The following is an 18,599-nucleotide window of genomic DNA, read 5'->3' on the forward strand; positions in this document are numbered from 1 at the left end:
GGTGGGAGGGAGATGCAAGAGGGAGGGGATATGGGGATATATATATACATATAGCTGATTCACTTTGTTATACAGCAGAAACTAACACAACATAGTAAAGCAATTATACTCCAATAAAGATGTTAAAAGAAAAAAAAGAAACAAAACCCATGTGAATCAGATCGGTTTTAAAGATTGGGGATTGTGGGGTTGTGGCTAACATTTACCTCTTCAAAGCATTTGAATTCCATGTACAAAATCACACTACAAAACACAGTTGTAGTCAGGAGTTCGGGGCAATCATGCACTACCTCTGTTTTATATTATACGTAAAGCTTTCACTTAAAAAGAACAATTTTAGTTTCACTTAGTTGGAAGACGGAGAACAGATTTTAAGTTGTTTATGGAGCTTTCAAATTGTGACAAACTCTTTCAGGACTGGTGGATGTAGCCACTATTATTACAGCATACTTTTGTATGTATAAGGAACCTATGTTTTTATATTCCAGAACTGCTTTTGGTTCTTATGCTAATTGGCAATTTCTGTTTCATTTATTTTTTAATCATAGACAGTTTATTTAACCTCCGTACACCTCATTGCTCTCTGTTTCTTAGCCCAGACATAGAGAGTAACACAGATTTGAGAAGATTATTTCGGTAGTGGGACACATCCTGAGTGAGATGGAGAGGTCTTACACATTCCTCACAGCCAAGATGGCGAGGAAACCTGTTTCTTGAAGGTAAACTCATGCCCATTCTGTTTTACACTGTGTTGTCTTTCTGAATTTTCTCCAGTACTTCAGCTACAACAATTATAACAATATCCAGTGTGGTGCAACATGGGTGCAAAGAGAATAACACATGTAGAAAGTGAGATGAGAACAGGGATATATAATTATGTAGGAGCAGAAAACAATAAATACTATAGCAACTAACCTTTATTAGTTATGTTAGGAAAGTTGCTTTTAAAGTACTTAACTCATTTCCATAACAGAAGTAGGTAATATCATGACTCCATTTTACAGATGAAAAAGTTGAGGAACAGAAAGGTTAAGCAACTTGTCCAACCTCACAGATCTAGTAAGAAATGAAGCCAGGATTCAACCCAGGCAGTCTGACTGGATGGCCTGTGCTCTTAACCAACACAAACCAACACAAATTTTGATGATATTGAAGATGAATCACTAAGCCTTCCACAGTTCATTGGAAGGGATACAAAAGATAAACACTGATCCCGGAATGTCAGAATATGTGAGGACAACCAGAGAGCAGACTATCTGTTTATCTATTTCTTTCTCCATCTCTCTATATCTTTCTAGATATATATTCCAAATACATATCTCTATATATCCCAGCATTAGAGCATTTGAAACTGTAGCAAAATTAGTCCTTCTTTAAAGCCTCTTAACTTCCGTAATACTTCACTGTCCTGACTCACCTTAAATCAACGCTAACAGTGACTTCAGTAATAGCCAACTTTTTATTAAACACATTTACTCTGACCCAGGCACTGCACTAAATACTTTCTACACATTAACATGTTTAACTCTACCTTCATACCCCTTAACCTTCTCATTCCTCCTCTTCATATATGTGAGCACTGATGCAAGTTTCCTTTCCTGCATGTGATTCAATGATCCCCTCTTTCAGACCTTTCCCAAGTTTATATCCTGGCTCTATCCTCTTTGCTGGGATCCAACTTCACATTTGTGAGCATCTGGTCCTCAAGTTCATCTTAATGTCGGGCTGGCAGAAGTGACGTTTGTTTTTTATCAAAATTCAAGGTGCTTTCTTCCCCAAACTGTTTCTTCTAATGACTTCCAAATGACCATTAGTGCCACCTCCATCCCTCCCGTCTGCCATCTGGAACTGCCTTTGCCACGTTCCTCCAAGTCCTGCCTCTACAGACTGGCTCTCCCGTCCCCCAGACTCATAGCTCTTTCTGTCGCTTTCCATCAACTCTTCGTCTTCACTCCACGTTACACCCTCGAGCAGACTCTAACAATTCCACCCAAAGTTTCCCTTTTTAATCTTTAATCTTATTGCCAAATTAATTTTCCTAATGTTCAGGGTTTTTTCTCAAACTCTTATATATTGATGACAATTTTATCTGCAATAAGATAGTTATGAACTCACCATTGGTTTTTATTTTTACTAATTTTTCTGATAGATGTAAATTTCTTCTTTCTTCCCCCAGTTTTATTGAGATATAATTGACTGTATCAGTTTCAGGGGAATGGCATAATGATTTGAAATATGTATATATTGCAAAATGATTAGCACAACTTTCGCTAACATCCATCGCCTCACACAGTAACAATTTTTTTTCTTGTGGTGAGAACTTTTAAGAACTACTCTCTCAGCAACTTTCAAATATATAAAACAGTATTGCTAACTATAGTCTTCATACTATACATTACATCCCCAGAGCTCACTTACCTTATAACTAGAAATGGGTATCTTTTAACCACCTTCACCTAATTCCTCCATCCCCAACACCCTTCTCTGGTAACCTCAAATCTGATCTGTTTCTATGAACTTGGGCTTTTTAGATTTCACATATAAGCGAAATTACACAGTATTTCTCTTTCTCTGTCTGACTTATTTCACTTAGCATAATGCCATCAAGATTCCTCCAGGTTGTCACAACTGGCAGGATTTTCTTCTTTCTTGTGGCTGAATAGATTTCTATTATATGTACACCATGTCTTCTTTGTTCATTCGTCAATGGATATTCCAGCTGTTTCCTTACTGTGGCTATTGTAAACAATGCTGAAATAAACGTGGGTGTGCAGATATCTCTTCAGGTGATTTCCTTTAGATTCATACCCAAAAATGGAATTGCTGGATCATATGGCAGTTCTATTTTTAATTTTTTGAGCAACCTCTATATAGTTTTCCATAGTGGCTGCACCAATTTACATTCCCACCAAAAGTACAAAAAGGTTCTCTTTTCTCTACAACCTCACCAGCATTTGTTATCTCTTGTCTTTTGGATGGCAGCCATTCTAAAAAGTGTGAGGTGATATCTTTTTGTGGTTTTAATTTGTATTTCCCTAATGATTAGTGATGTTGAGTACTTTTTCATGCACCTGTTGGAATCACTGATTTTAAAATATCTACCAAATTTCTAATCACTCCAATATTTGAGTTCAACTCATCCCTGGCCTACTTATTTTTATTCTCCTTTTTATTCTCTTTGTCTATTATATACTCCAATAAAACAGTTACAGTTCCCCAAATAAACCAAGCCAAAAAATGCTCACTTTTTTACACTATTTCTTTCACCTGAAAGTGTATTTTTCCTTATGGAAATAGTGCCCATCTTTCAAGGTCCCATTTAAATGTCCTCCATGAAATCTTCCCTGATTGCCCAAGAAGCAATTACTCTGTCTTTGAAACTTCCATGACATTTTAGTTGTTCTCATATGGCCCTTACTGCTTTTAACTTGTATTGTATTTATTTCTCTGTGTGTCTTATTTTCATACATGACCGTATAGAACCCTATAGTGATAGGCATCATATTTTGTAAATCATTATCATTGAATCAGTCAGAATCCTGGGTTGGGGTCACAGATGTCACTCTCAAATTAAGAGGTCTTGGAAAGTGAGGGCAAGGTGTAGAGAAACCACAGGGACACTGGCGTATTCCGGGCTCATAACAGCAGAGCTGTTACCATCTCCACACTTTAGGGAAGTGAGTGATTTTTAGAAGCACTGACCTTTGAAGTTATGGCAGCATTGCGCAGTGATGTGATCTTTCCACCCAGCCTGAGACAATCTTGTAGGGAGGGTCCAGGAGCAGTAATGCCACACCTTCATCCTTCTCTTCTACAACCTCCTATTGGTGCTCCAATTGGCCAAACATAATTCAGGACCAAAGGGCAAAGTTGCCCGATGACTCTACATTTCCTGTGGCAGCAAATTGGGTGGAGAAAGGTAGAGAGGGGTTCTGACACAATCACTAAGATTTTACATTTAGTAAATTAATTTAATTAAACATTTAATAAATATTTATGGAATACCCCTTCAAGTTGCAAATACTACTTCATGACATTTTGAGGTTGAGATATTTTAAAGGTTGTAAGGTCTAGTTGATTTCCTTTACTATTTATTTCTAAGCATACTTTTACACTCTGCTCATCTCAGTGATAAAGGAAAAGCCTTTTTTTCTTCCCCGAAATGTGTACTCTTATGATATTTCTTATGAGATGAGATGACTTTTCAATAAACTGATGCTGACACAGGGATTGTTTTTTAAATGTAGATTTAAAAAATGACAATTTTCTGGTGGAGGGGAGCAGGGAAGAAGTTTGGTAAAAAATGATCTACCTGGTTCCTAAATTTCACATGTCTCTTGCCAAAGATTATTTAAAAAGCAAGTTTTCTTTTTCATTTTAACTTGCTATCTACCTTGAACTTTCACTGTGGCTGTCTATTTTCACAGACCTCAATACACATTAAGTCAAAGAAAGAGTAACGTGACACCTAAAGTACAAGGAATTCAGTTCATTATGCTGAGTAGATTTATTGAGATTCTAATACTGCGATTGTTGTGTGCATTGCTCTCAGTTCAGACATTAAGCTTTTAAATAAAGAATTCACCAACACCAATACCAAAAAATGAAAAACACAAACCAAATGTTATGTTAAATATATACATATTATATACAATATAAGTATATGTATTTATATAAACTAAAGAAGTCTCAAAAAATTCAAAGAAATATCTCTATATGAGGAGTATGGGATGTGATTAAAATGTCAAAATGAAGAAAAATGTTTAATATTTTATATATTACAATTATGATGAGGAATGATCATTTCCCTAGTCTTCAATCTAAGTTTGATTTTAGTGGCTGTCCCAGGACATCATTCTTGCTGTTGTTACTCTCTTGAGTGGCACTGATGTCGACTGTTCTTCATCATCGCCACTAGTCATTAATGTGATCTTGTAATTAAGAAAGCCACAAATGCCTCATGGTGCAAATATATAATTAGTGCTAGTTGTGAAGTATAGGGTATGACAAGATTCATGATTCATTTTACAGATTCCCAGGCTGATAAATTCTATAAGATAAAAAAACTCCCAAATTTTCTCACTTAATTCAGAGGGCTCTAATTTATCAAAGATTAAGTCATATTAGAACATTCTTACGTCTTCCCGTTGCTTTTCTCCCTATAGCAGAACTCTAAATTCTTTGGAGTATTATGTAGGCTAAGAGCATCAGATACTGAAATGATTGCCTCTGACCTTGAAATACTCTTTCCCTGTAGCAGATGGCTGGCTGGCCCCCAGAGTGACATGATTTCCTTACATAGTACAGAGTTGTGTTAGAAGGGGCTGACTAGAGTAAACATGGCTGCGGTCCCCGGGGCTCCTTGCATCTAAGGAGTGCCATACAACTAGTTCTCACTGATGCACTGTGAGTAGAAGAGATATATGTCACTTCTAGGTCAAAGTAGTTAAGAAGAAGATAGGCTTTATCCAGGACCCTAAAGGAAGGCAAAGTCACAATAGGGAAGAAGCCTGGGATCCTGAACGACAAAAGTAAACCATCCATTGACCAGGTACATCTGCAATGGACAAGGGCATTGCTGACCAAAATTTTCCTTTTGTATTATACCTCTGAGATAGTAATATTTAATATAAGTGAGTACCATGATATTGAAATACACTATATATTATATATAAAAGATCACAACATATAAACTTACAAAATATAAACTACAAAAAATATTACAAAATATAAAGTATTTATATATTTGTCAAAGGTGTGTATATATATGTAAATATATTTTATATAATATATAAATATATATAATATTTTATATTACATATATGCTGTATATACACACATACATGCATACACACATACACCTATGGCAGATATATAGATAATGCTTTGTATTTTTTAATATTTTTGTATTTTGTAAATATAATTACATTACATAATTTATATATTTTGCAAAAGTAATTATATATTATATTTATATATAATAAATATATGATATATTTTTATCTTCCTTCATTAGGATAAAATGTTCTGAAAGGCAAAAAACTGAAAAGAAAGCAGCCTTGTTGCTTTTACTTCTACTTTAGTTAATACACGTCAATCCAAAACTGAGGACAGTAGACTTCCACCCATTCCCTTGAAGAACTGTCTCTGCTAACTCTTAATTACAGCTAGACTGTGAAGAGCTTGTAAGCAAGAGAGCAAGAAACCCTATCAATTTAGTATTAAGTATCAGTATTAATTACTCGTGTGAAGAAATATGTGATTGTACAAATGGCTGAATGATGGTTACAAAGGAGTTTGCATTTGCAAACAAATGTCTGCAATTTGCCTGGTAAGCACCACTTACAGAATTTAAAAAGTGTAGCCCCTGAAATCAGACAAGTAATTCATACAGCGGTTCCTGTTCTTGCGTTAGAGGGTTCTCTGCTGTGACTGTGTTCACCTCTGGCAGCTCCATTACTTAGTCTCCCAAACTGGCTCATTTGAGGACCACCTCGGAGTGTGTCTTCCCTCTGAATGACTGGTCCTATTACTGATTTGATGTTTTCCCCAGAAGAAACTCTCTTGGAATTTACATAAAGCATCTCTCTTGACCCCACTTCTGCCATCAGCGATTGTTCCATATATTTGCTCCCTTGTGAGACTTAAGAGACTTGTTTTTGTTCCCTGTCTCCAATTCATCTCTGGCCAGGCTCTTTTAAACTACTTCCATAGGACTTTTTCTTCGCCATTCCACACACCATTATACCATTACAGGGTCATCCATGAGCTCCACATTTCTCAATCCGAAGGTCTCTGTCCTCACCATATGTGACCATCAGCAGCATTTGATACAGTTGATGAGTTCTTCCTCCCTGACATACTTTCTTCACTTGGTTCCAAAATCCTACCCCCCATTGACTGTCCTCTTGTCCTATTGGTCCCTCCTTCTCAGTCTCCTTTGCCAATTTCTCTTTTCCATAACTTCTTGATGCCCAAGTGTCTCAGATCTCAGTCTGTAGTCCTTTTCTCTATCTACACTCGTTCCTTTGGTAATCTCATCCAGTTTTACTGCTTTAAATGTATTTATTTGCAACTATTTCCAAATTTATGTCTCCTGCAAACTCTGGACTGCAACTGCATACTTGACATCTTGAGATACTTAGATGCCTAACAGACAAGAATGATTTCACATGTTCCAAACAAAGCTCAGATATACCCCCATGGCTATATAATCTGCTCTACCCATATCTTGCAGGTATACTGAGTATAAGGTATACCTTATACCCAGTATGTCAGGAAATCCTGTTGATTCTGCCATAAAAATATACCTAGAACCTGCCTGCTTTCCACCTTTTCCATCGCTACCATTCTGGTTGGATCCGCCATCATCTTTTACCTTGATTGCTGTGATAGCCTTATAATCCTTTAAAATAATAAAGAAAAGCCATGTCAGTCCTCTTTTCAAACTGTCAAGGGCTCCTATCTCACTCAGAGTGAAAAACTAAATCCTCACAATGGCCTACAAGGACTCAAATTGCCTCTGTGTCTTCAACTATTCACTTTTCTCTTGTCCTCTCTCTTTCAGCCACACTGGCCTCCATGCTGCTTCTCAAATATGCTATATACTTGTTAACACAGGACCTTTGCACTGGCTGTTACCTCTACTTGACCTATTCCCCCTCCAGATATCCACATGGCTAACTTGACCTCTTCATGTCTTCGTTGAAATGTCATTTTTTTAACTTGGAGCTCAGTCTGAACCCACGTTAGAAATCTTCCCTCTTTCCATGCCTTGCTATACTTCTCTTATTTTTCTATAGCAACTTTCAATCTCAAATCAATCATACCATTTACTTATTAATTATAACTATTCTGTCTCAACTGTAGCCCCTGATCATATATAAACTCCCCAGAGGCAGGAGTCTTTACAATTTTTATTCACTTGCATTCCCTCAGCAGCTGGAACCGTGTCTGGAACAAGGCTTATGCTTAACAAATACTTGCTGCATGGACTGAATACAGGAAAAAAGCAAGTGTGTGTTACCTGATCCATTCACTCTTCCACAAGTGAACTTAATCAATCACTCACCTTGTGCAATGTTCAGATTAGTAGGCGTGGATTATCTAAACATTTTAATTATTTTTCAGTAGTTTATGTGAGGGGTTCCTGGTGTACCCAGTTATTTAATAATGATATAATCTACTTATCAAATGTTGAGAAAAACAAAATGTAGATAGGTTAGTACTTTGCTAAAAGCAATAAACCTTGTAAGAAATGCAGACTAAATCTGCCTCTGCAACTCCAATTTGTTGATTCTCAAACTGTCTGTGGTGAAATTCCCAATCCATCACAGAACTTTTGTAAAGTATAATAAAAAGGAATTACCAGAAAAGTAAAAATTCAAAAAGGTACAAATAATACAAAGTCCACTTGTTTAGTATGAGGTTCAACAAAATTGTCAAATGGTTAAACATTTCTACTCTCAATTTTTGCATTTGTCTTATCGTGAACAGTAAGGAAGTGTTGGCATATCCCCATGGGCGCTAGAACCACACTTGGTGCAGGGCCACCCTAATCTATATGCCTCCCCATTCCCATCTCTTTCTATATGTGCCCTTGACATGAGCCTGCAAACCTTATACACGTAACCGCTCTGTTACCACTGTAGTGTCTCTGTCTCACTCACACTAAATAAACTGTATGGTAGGCACCTTAACCTAACACAGGTAGTGTGGTCACTGAGAATATAGGATAAGATCTTACAAAAACTTTACACAAATTTGTCTCCCAGGGCTAGGATGGCTTGTAATCACGCTCACCTTGCCCCTCCCAGAAGACCTTCCCGCAGAGTTAGACAACTGTGTGTATGGGGACCTGGTGACTCTGCTAGGAGGACAGGGCTATTTTCATCTCCTTGGTCATGTTCTTTGTCAAGATGCTCAACAAATTGGCAGCAGAAACAGCAGTTTTCCTGTCAGACTTGTCACGTTTCGGTATAAACGATTGTGTCCAGTGGTCGTCCAGGAAACAGTTTTGCAATCTGCGTTTAATCAACTTCATTGAGTTTTCACAGCATTACAAGCAGTTCATGACTGTCATTTTCCCCACAGATGACTCTATTCCTCAGTACCACTTACCCACTTAACACCTCCTGGCAACGGCCAGTGCCAGCCATCTGCCTCCATGGCGCCAAAAGTAGCAACTTCTGATACAGAGTGTGAATATTATGTTATTACATTTAATCTTTCCTCTGTGTGTTATCATTCAGCACAACGCCCTTCTGGATTATAGAAAATTAGATGGCAAATAATATTGCTTCCATATTGTTTTCTCCTCCCAGATTCCAGGGTTTGCCGCCAACAACCAGCCACTCTCTGGACCTAAGGCAAACCATTAGGTATTGTTCCAATGCCTGAGCATTGCTCAAAACCGCACTGCACTGGATTATGTGGAATGTACACTAGCACTGCGTCTGTTGCTGCGTCTCCCTACTGTGAGTCTGTGAGGTTTTTAGCGTGGAACACCATCTAGAGCATGGCTTATGCAACATCTAATTTCAATTCTCTTCATCACAATGCGGGGTTTGTTTTCCATTCCTAAATTTCTGTGTGGACAGAAGTGTGGGATGGGTTGTACATGCTGAGCTGTACATGTACAATCACCCTGATGAAATCTTGGGCAGATGAGCTATGGCTGATGACCCAAATAAACCACTCAAGTCAGCACAGAGGCAAAAACAACAACAACAAAACCCATCAAAATTGGCGTGTAGCATCTTATAAGCAAAAGCTAGTTGCTTGACCTAGGTTTTTTTTTTTCAACTTTAAGGTAGGTGTTGTGTAGAACTTTATCCCCGAAAATCTGATTTAATGGGTGTCCCTGACTCTGAAAAGTGACTTCTCATTCATTCATTTACTGTTCTGGCAATAAATATGTATCAAGTGCCCATTATGTTTTTCACTTCAGTATTTCAAGTTGCCTAATGGAATATTTGTCTAATGTGAGTTCAATGGGACATTAGGTTCATGGGTGTTGTGAAAAGGAATTATTCTATGGTCAATCGAGTTGGCAAAAAAAAAAAAAAAAACTGCATTAAACAAAGATAATCATGCCTATTGGGAGAATGGTTTCTCAGAGTTGACAGTAGGCTGACGTGCACTGAGAATTTCTAAGTGGGGAATTTAAAGGGTCAGATTAGCAATAGTGTTTTAGTTAACTGGATGCTTCCAGCCTCTTGCATTTTTCTTCAGAATACCCATAGCCCTCATATTTCTCAGAATATATTTTGGTAATTGTATCTTTACATTCTACTGATCATTAATATTTATGTGACGCCTCCCTCTCCCCGAACCTTTTCCATTTTCCTCTCCCCGAACCTTTTCCATTTTCCTTGCAGTTAGGTGTGGGCATTATGACTAGTTGTGGCCTATGGTCTTCAGCAAATCAACGCATCGCAGAATGGTGGTGAGTTCTACAGGCTCTGTCTTTCCCTCTAGTGGCGATCACAGAGGATGAATAATGAGATGTTGAGGTCAAAAGACGAGAAAGGTCTGAATCTCTGAGTCAGCATTTCAAGAAAGTGACTGTGAAGAGACAAAGACTAGAGTGGAATCGGCATGAGTAGGAAATAAACTCTTATGGTTTTGAAACTCTAAGGTTTTGAAGTATGTTACTGCAGCCCAGCTGATCCTGGCCTCTCTGTCTATAATGAAGCTACTGTGGATGACATTTTTTTTTGTTTTTTGTGGTACGCGGGCCTCTCACTGTTGTGGCCTCTCCCGTTGCGGAGCACAGGCTCCGGACGTGCAGGCCCAGCGGCCATGGCTCACGGGCCCAGCCGCTCCACGGCATGAGGGATCCTCCCAGACCGGGGCACGAACCCGCATCCCCTGCACCGGCAGGCGGACCCTCAACCACTGCGCCACCAGGGAAGCCCCTGGAGGACACTTTTTATGAACGGCATGGAATTCTATCTACACAAAATGGATCGTCTCCTGACCATAATTACGTGCTCTCATTTGTGTGCAGATTATACCAACTCATCATTGCTTAACAAGTATTTGGAAGAAAAGAAAAGAATATTTGAAAAGGTGGGAAAAGAGTCAGTACAATAAGCTGCGTTTCTTACTAAAAGATTTCCAGCAGGTGCTGCCTGTGAGAAAGAATATGCTAGAGCCTATGAACACACTTATGTCTGAGAGAAGAGTCTTTCCTTGCCTCAGATAGGATTTTTTTTCCACTTAATTTATGAGTCTAGGTAAAAACATAAATCCCCTTCACCTTCAAGGAAAGCCTTTGGTCCTAAAGCAAGGACCAAAGAAGGAGCCATTTTATCAGAAACTTAAGTATCTTCATTACAACATCAACAACATTTATTACATCCACTAGTTGGCAGGATACTCTTTTGAGCTCCAAAAGAATTTACATAATTTGGCCCCTGGGATTTTTATAGTCAAAAGCAGCATCACTTAACATCCCCCCCCACCTCTCCTGAGCACACGTGATCAATGACAGTCACATGAATGATGCATTTGCATGTTCAAAGCCACGGTTATGCACCATTTCCAGCAAAACGTTGGTCATCCTTCCTTCTCTCTTCCAGTCAAGAGACAGTGTAATGCAAATAAGTAAGAGGGATATTCGAGGAATAGCCTTGAACGTGTCCTGTCTATTTAAAGGAATACTTTGTGAACTCTGTTTTTTTAAATTCTACAAGTGAAAAGTTAATTGGATTTGCAAAACTACTGACCATTACATGCTGATGATGATTACAGTTAATATTTATGGAATGTTTTCTATAGACAATGCAGCACTCCAAATACGTGTAAATATAGACATATGGTTGTTTTTAATATCAATTTACTTAGTCCTCACCACAATCATCTGAAAGGGCATTATTATTGTCCCCCATTTTGCAGAAGAGGAACCTGAGGTAGAAAGGAGGAAGTGACTTGGACAAGGTTATGCAGCTGGGAATTAGTAGAATTGATATTACGTCATCTGCCAAGTGACTTCAAAGCTCACACCCTTTGACATCACTAAAATATTATAAAATAGTATCATAAAAGAGTATGTCATAATATTTACAGTTGAGAACAGCTAAGCATCTCTAGACCGCTCTTAGTTTACTGCTAGATCTTGGGAATCTAAGTTTCCCTTTTTCTCAAGGGGTTGCGAAGATTTACTGCAAAATCCCTTGTAACCATAGGAAGTTATAATCCTTTTAAGAAACATTCACTATCACCACCTCATTGAGGGAATGACGGAAAGGAAGATAGCACATGGGTTATCCTTCATTTTGTATTAGAGAACCATTGTGGAGTCAGAGCTCTGGGATTCAAAACGTAGCTCTACACTTGCTCTGCAACCATTCTGATTTTCATTTACTCTTTCGTCCAGTATCATTCATTGAGTACCCAGTCTGGGTCTAGCACCTTTCCAGACCTTGCAGAGACAGCAATGGACAGACAGGCCAGGTTCTTGCCCTCACGATACTTACATTTCAGCGGGAGGAAGCAGGTAATGCACCAGGACACAAGTTCATTAGAGGACCAGTTTCAGAGAACAGTGAATTACCTAAAGAAAAAAATATAGAGTAATGTGAGCCACAGTAACTGTAGAGAGGGTACAAAAAGATCACGGAATAGAAACAGAATATGTTGGGCATAATGTTAATGGAAAGTATAGAGTACAACGTTCTCTCTATACTTTTTGTGACATGAAATTGAAGATGCACATAAATAAAACATGGATGTTTTCAGAATGACTTTTGTGGGTAATTCTCTTCTTGTGTTGATATTATTTTCAAACTAGTCTGTAGTGAAACAATACATTTAAAATGCTTTCCCTTCAAAAACAATGTAAAAGCTTCAACCGTATTTTAATAAAGAAAAATTAGGAAAAAATACAAAACCAAACAATCATGCAATGTTGATATGGACTACTCAGCTGTCATAAAAAATGAGAACAATAAAGACAATACAGCCACCTAAGCATGTTTGTGATACAGTAAGAATACACAGAATACAAAAGTATTTATGACAGCTATTATAACTACATAATATTTTACACGCATAAAACAAAGAGATGAACATTGCCCAGACAATAAAGTCAGTTGAATAGTAGGGAAACTGGATTGTATATGATATTTTCTTATTCTTGGTATTTATGAAATTAGTTTTAAACTGCTCATATGATTTTAAAACAAAGCAAGCACTCTAACGATTTTGAACAATCCCCGCTGACTTCATTGAGGGGAAGAAAAAGTTTTCCTTATTTGACTTTCATATAAAGTATTATTCTATAAAAGTTTTAATATATGTTGCTCTTGCAAAAGGGTGTCCTAAACTACACGTAAATCTGTTTTCAATTCAGTAGTTAATCATCGCTAGACAGACACGTACTCTAGGTAGGCTACTGAATCCATCAAAGAGTTGATCTCTCCAAGGTTAGTTACAAGTGGTGCTTGACTTTGTTCTTTTCTGTTTATTTTTTGTCTATGTTGAGGTTACTTCCCTATAAATCTAATTTACAAGTTTTCTCCTCACTGCAGTGTCTGGTAAGATGGCTAATTTTCTCCCCTAAGCTTGTGACAATTATAATTTTAGGATCTTTTCTAATTCCAGCTTCCCTTCCCCTTTTCATCTCTTTGTATAGCCAGCAGCTTTTATACTAAATTTTGATACTAAGTCATTTGCATTTTACCATCTCCACTTAGAATACCATTACATTTAGAATAGGAAGTCTTTTATTTTCAGAGACACTGGCTACCAGTATGTGTTCATATGACTCTTTCTACTTAGTGACTCACATATGACTCTGGACACCCTGATCATTTGGGGGAATTGTAGGGTCATGCCATTTTTTTTTTTTTTGCAGTACGCGGGCCTCTCGCTGTTGTGGCCTCTCCCGTTGCGGAGCACAAGCTCTGGACGCTCAGGCTCAGCAGCCATGGCTCACGGGCCCAGCCGCTCCGCAGCATGTAGGATCCTCCCGGACCGGGGCACGAACCCGTGTCCCCTGCATCAGCAGGCGGACTCTCAACCACTGCGCCACCAGGGAAGCCCGGGTCATGCCACTTTTAATGTGATGTTTCATTCCGCTATTTTTATAGTTTGCATGGAATGCAGTCAAGTTTGTGTGAATGTCTGTATCTCATGTGATGTTCATTTGCTTCCGAAGGTCAAAGTATAAGCTAGGTGAACCATTAGCGGTGATTCCAGACCTGGAACAAGTTAATGACAGGCCTGAAATGGATGTTCTTACCAAGCATTTATAAGGTTACAGCTAGCCGCTTTCTCTCAGGATCCCAACAGAACAGCAGCGAAATCTTTCAGTGTCCAAAACTCCCACTGTGACTGCTGTCTTTCCTGCCCAGCCTTCATTGTACTGCATATGCAATATGTGGGTTACAGTAAATCCCTTTTTTCTCTCTTCAATCATTATTGATTCAAGTGTTTATTAAGAAGTCACTACATGCCAAGCAATGGTTAATTCATTAGCTGGAACCAAACATTAACTCTCTGTGTCACGGACCTTCAACTAGAGGTGCAGACAGGAAATCCTTTAAACAATACGTAAGTATGACATTGCAGAGAGTGAAAAGAGCTATAAAGGACATTAACTTGGGTAACAGGAAGTGGCTGAGTTCGGGGCTGGCACTTAGACGGGGTGATCAGAGTGAGTCTCCCTAAGAAACTGACATTTGAACTGATGTGACTGGCCAGGTACAGAGTTGGGGACTCTGTATCCGGTAGAGGCAACAGCAAGGGTCAAGACCCCCCAGCTTCAGGGGGAAACTTGAGGTGCTTGAGGAATGGAAAGAAAGCCACTGGGTCTTGGGCAGAGTAACAGGGGAGCAAATGGCAGAGGTGAAGTTGGAGGGGTAGGCATGGGCCAGGTTAGGGGTTGGCAAGATATGGCGCATGGGCAAACTCTCCCTAGTTACCTGTTTTTGGTGAACCGATAATGTTTTTTACAAATGCACACTTGCAATCACTATGGTGATAGGGGACACTGAATAACAGTTAGTGCTATCCCTCTCACAAACAAGAATTTCACTCTTGTAATTATTAGTTGATGATTACAAAAGTTATACTTATATATTTTAATAATAACCTTTTGTTATTTAATAAGAATATTTTTTTTAATATTTTGAAATTCACCAAAGACTTTTGTCAAAATTTGTTTTCTTTTTTCTGAGGAAAGTACCTAGTAGTATCCTTGATTTTGCCTCTTGGTGCACAAAGCCATATATACTTACTGTCTTTACAGAAAGTTTGTTAACTCCTAGGTTATATCATGCTAACTACTGTGGGAATACACTTTTTTAATCATCCTAAGTTTTTTTTTTTTTTAATGATATCTGGTCCCTTTTTCTCTTAAAACAAACATGTTCATTGAATGCCTAAATGTGATATTATTAAGAAATAATACATAGTGAAAAAAATAGCCTCTCAGATTATAGATGCTGCTGAAATTTTGAAGTTGATATTTCTACTTCTGTCTCAGTTTTCTTTCAGTCCTGTCAATCCAGTTTCCAAAACCACATATAGACACATCCCTTAGATATAACTGACATATAACACTGTATTAGTTTAAGGTGTATTACTAAATAATTTGATATTTGTATATATTGTGAAATGGCCACCACAATAAATTTGGTTAACATCCATCACTTCATATAGTTACAATTTTTTTCTTGTGATGAGAACTTTTAAGATCTACTCTCTCAGCAACTTTCAAATATACAATACAGTGTTGTTAAATATGATCATTCTGTGGTGCATGACATCCCCAGGACTTATTTATCTTATTAATTTGTGCATTTTTTCTTTGATAGTGAGAAACCTGACTATATTACCTGTAATATATTTACTTATTTTTTATCTTTATATACACATAAAATTACCTTAGAATTGCTCACTCATTCTTCTATGAGAAACAGATTTATAAAGTCAAGCCCAGCATTTTAAAACAGGTCTTATTTGCCTTTGGCCTTATAATATCCACTTAAAATTCTGTTTTCCAAAGTCACTTAGGTTGCTTCTTTTCTTCTACCACTTCATTTGTGATATGCTTACGTTAACTTATTACTATTTATATTCCACATCTGGCTTTCGCTCACATCCTGATTGATTTTGCTTATAAATATTTTTTTGCTTATATGTTTATTTTTTTGGTGTATTTTTCATTACTCTGGTTCTAAAAGTCAGAACACTACGATAAAGTACACTCAGAGAAGTGTCTCTCCTTCCTTTCCCGCTACCCTGTTCCCTCTTTCAACTTCTTTCTACCCTTTTCTCACGCACCCCATGGAGATAACGCATCTATTTAGTTTTTTGTTTAACCATCCTGCATTTCTTTTGCACAAATGAGCAGATACATGCATATTTTTAATAGCCTCTTTTTCTTACATGAAGGAGAATGTACTATAGATATTTTTCTGTATTTGGCTATTCTCACTTAACAGCATGCTCTGGAAATCCCTCCAAATCACATTGTAGAACTTGTCCTCATTCTTCTTACAGCCTCACAGTACTCCATTTTGTGGACGCACCATCATTTATTCAACTCTTCTCCTAGGGATGGGCACTTAGGTTTTCTCCAAAATTTTGCAATGACAAACGACGCTGCAAGGGACAACCTTGTGCATATGTATTTTCACATTGTTGGGAGTGCACCTTCAGGTAGACTTCTAGAAGAGGAACTGCTGATCAAAAGTGCATGTGCGTGGAGTTTTGTTAGATTTTGCCCAATTCCCTGTCGGCATTCCCACCAGCAGTGTCTGAGAGTTCCTGCCTCTCTCAGCCTCACCAACAGAATGTACTGTCACACTGTTTAATTTGTGCCAGTGTTATAGGTGACGAATTCTGTGTCAGTGTTTTAACTTTCATTTCTGTAATTATGAGTGGTTGGTTCTTTTTGTTTTTGTTTTTTGCGGTACACGGGCCTCTCACTGTTGTGGCCTCTCCCATTGCGGAGCACAGGCTCCGGACGCGTAGGCTCGGCGGCCATGGCTCACGGGACCAGCCGCTCCGCGGCATGTGGGATCTTCCTGGACCGGGGCACGAACCCGTGTCCCCTGCATCAGCAGGCGGACTCTCAACCACTGCGCCACCAGGGAAGCCCGAGTGGTTGGTTCTTCATCAATTTCAGAGCAATTTATTTTGGCAGTGCCGCACGGCTTGTGGGATCTCAGTTCCCCGACCAGGGACAGAACCTGGGCCCCATCAGTGAAAGTGCTGAGTCCTAACCACTAGACCACCAGTGAACTCCCTGTTTTTTGACATTTTAAAATATCAGCTTTTTGCCACTTTGTCTCTCAATTTTTAGAGATTTCAATCCATTGGAGACATTATTGTGGCATATTTTATACATATTTTCTCCCAGTTTTCAGTTGTATTTTGATTTCATATATGTTATTGTTAGGTTTTTTCCCCCCATGTAACTTCTTCCTTTTATTGTAGTAAATTTGTCAATCTTTTCTTATATTACTTTTGGATTTGGAGTCACAGTTGGAAGGCTTTCTCTCCACTATGGTTGAAGTAGAGTTTACCTATGTTTTTTTCCTAATACTTGTATAGTTTCATATTTTTACTTTAGATCCCTAATCTATTTGGAGTGTATTCTTATACATGGTGTGAAATATGGATCAAATTTTATCATTTTCCAGATGGCTATTCAGTTGTCCCAATGTCATTTATTAAAAAGCCCTTCTTTATCTCAGTGCTTTGAGATGCTACCTTCATTATATACTAAATTTCCATAAGTACCTCGGACTGTACTAGGCTTTCTCATCTTTTTTTAATTAATTAATTTTGGAATTTTATTTTATTTTTTATACAGCAGGTTCTTATTAGTTATCCATTTTATACATATTAGTGTATATATGTCAATCCCAATCTCCCAATTCATCACACCACCACCACCCACCTGCTCCTGCTTTCCCCCCTTTGTGTCCATATGTTTGTTCTCTACATCTGTGTCTCTATTTCTGCCTTGCAAACCGGTTCATCTGTACCATTTTTCTAGATTCCGCATAGATGTGTTAATATACGATATTTGTTTTTCTCTTTCTGACTAGGCTTTCTCTTCTATTTCACTGGTCTATTAGTCTATATATGGACCTGTTCCATGCTGATTTAATTATAGAGGCTTTATAGTATGTTTTAATGTTTGCTAAGACTAGACCCCATCAGAGCTTTTCTTTTCAAAGTTTATTTTTTTCCTGGCTCTTCTTATATATTTCTTCTTCCACATGAACTTTAGTATCAGTTTGTCTAACTCCATAAAAAGCCCATAAATGAGAAACTTAGGTACAAGTTTAGAAAGAAATAAAGAAGGGGGAAGGAAGGACAAGGAAAGGACAGCCATCTCCCCAAAACTCTTATATCCCAGATCAGAACACAGCTTAGCTGCTCTAATAGACTCATTATTGGGCACCTACTGCATGCCCAGGTGTCATAGCCACTGGGAATAGAGTGGTGAACTTAACAGAAAGAGCGGCCCTTCCCACAAAGATGGAGCTGAAAATCTTGGCATTGTGAAGCACAATTTGGAAGTGGTCCGTGTGTGTGTGTGTGTGTGTGTGTGTGTGTGTGTGTGTGTGTGTGTG

The 18,599-nt window shown here is 38.2% G+C and overlaps 1 long non-coding RNA gene across 1 annotated transcript in view; it reads right to left on the minus strand.

Moving 5' to 3' along the window:
* Positions 1–3,708: 3,708 nt before the first annotated feature.
* Positions 3,709–18,599, minus strand: part of LOC113609562 (uncharacterized) — a 590,372-nt gene continuing 575,481 nt past the window's right edge. The window contains exons 6-7 of the long non-coding RNA XR_003428682.1: positions 12,483–12,559; positions 3,709–3,892 (exon numbers count right to left, since the gene is read on the minus strand). This is a non-coding gene — a long non-coding RNA (uncharacterized LOC113609562). The remainder of the gene's footprint in view (positions 3,893–12,482; positions 12,560–18,599) is intronic.

The sequence above is a fragment of the Aethalodelphis obliquidens genome, unplaced genomic scaffold (assembly GCF_003676395.1).
Source record: "Aethalodelphis obliquidens isolate GAN/ISIS:26980383/991018 unplaced genomic scaffold, ASM367639v1 scaffold57, whole genome shotgun sequence".
In the NCBI taxonomy this organism is placed as follows: domain Eukaryota; kingdom Metazoa; phylum Chordata; class Mammalia; order Artiodactyla; family Delphinidae; genus Aethalodelphis; species Aethalodelphis obliquidens.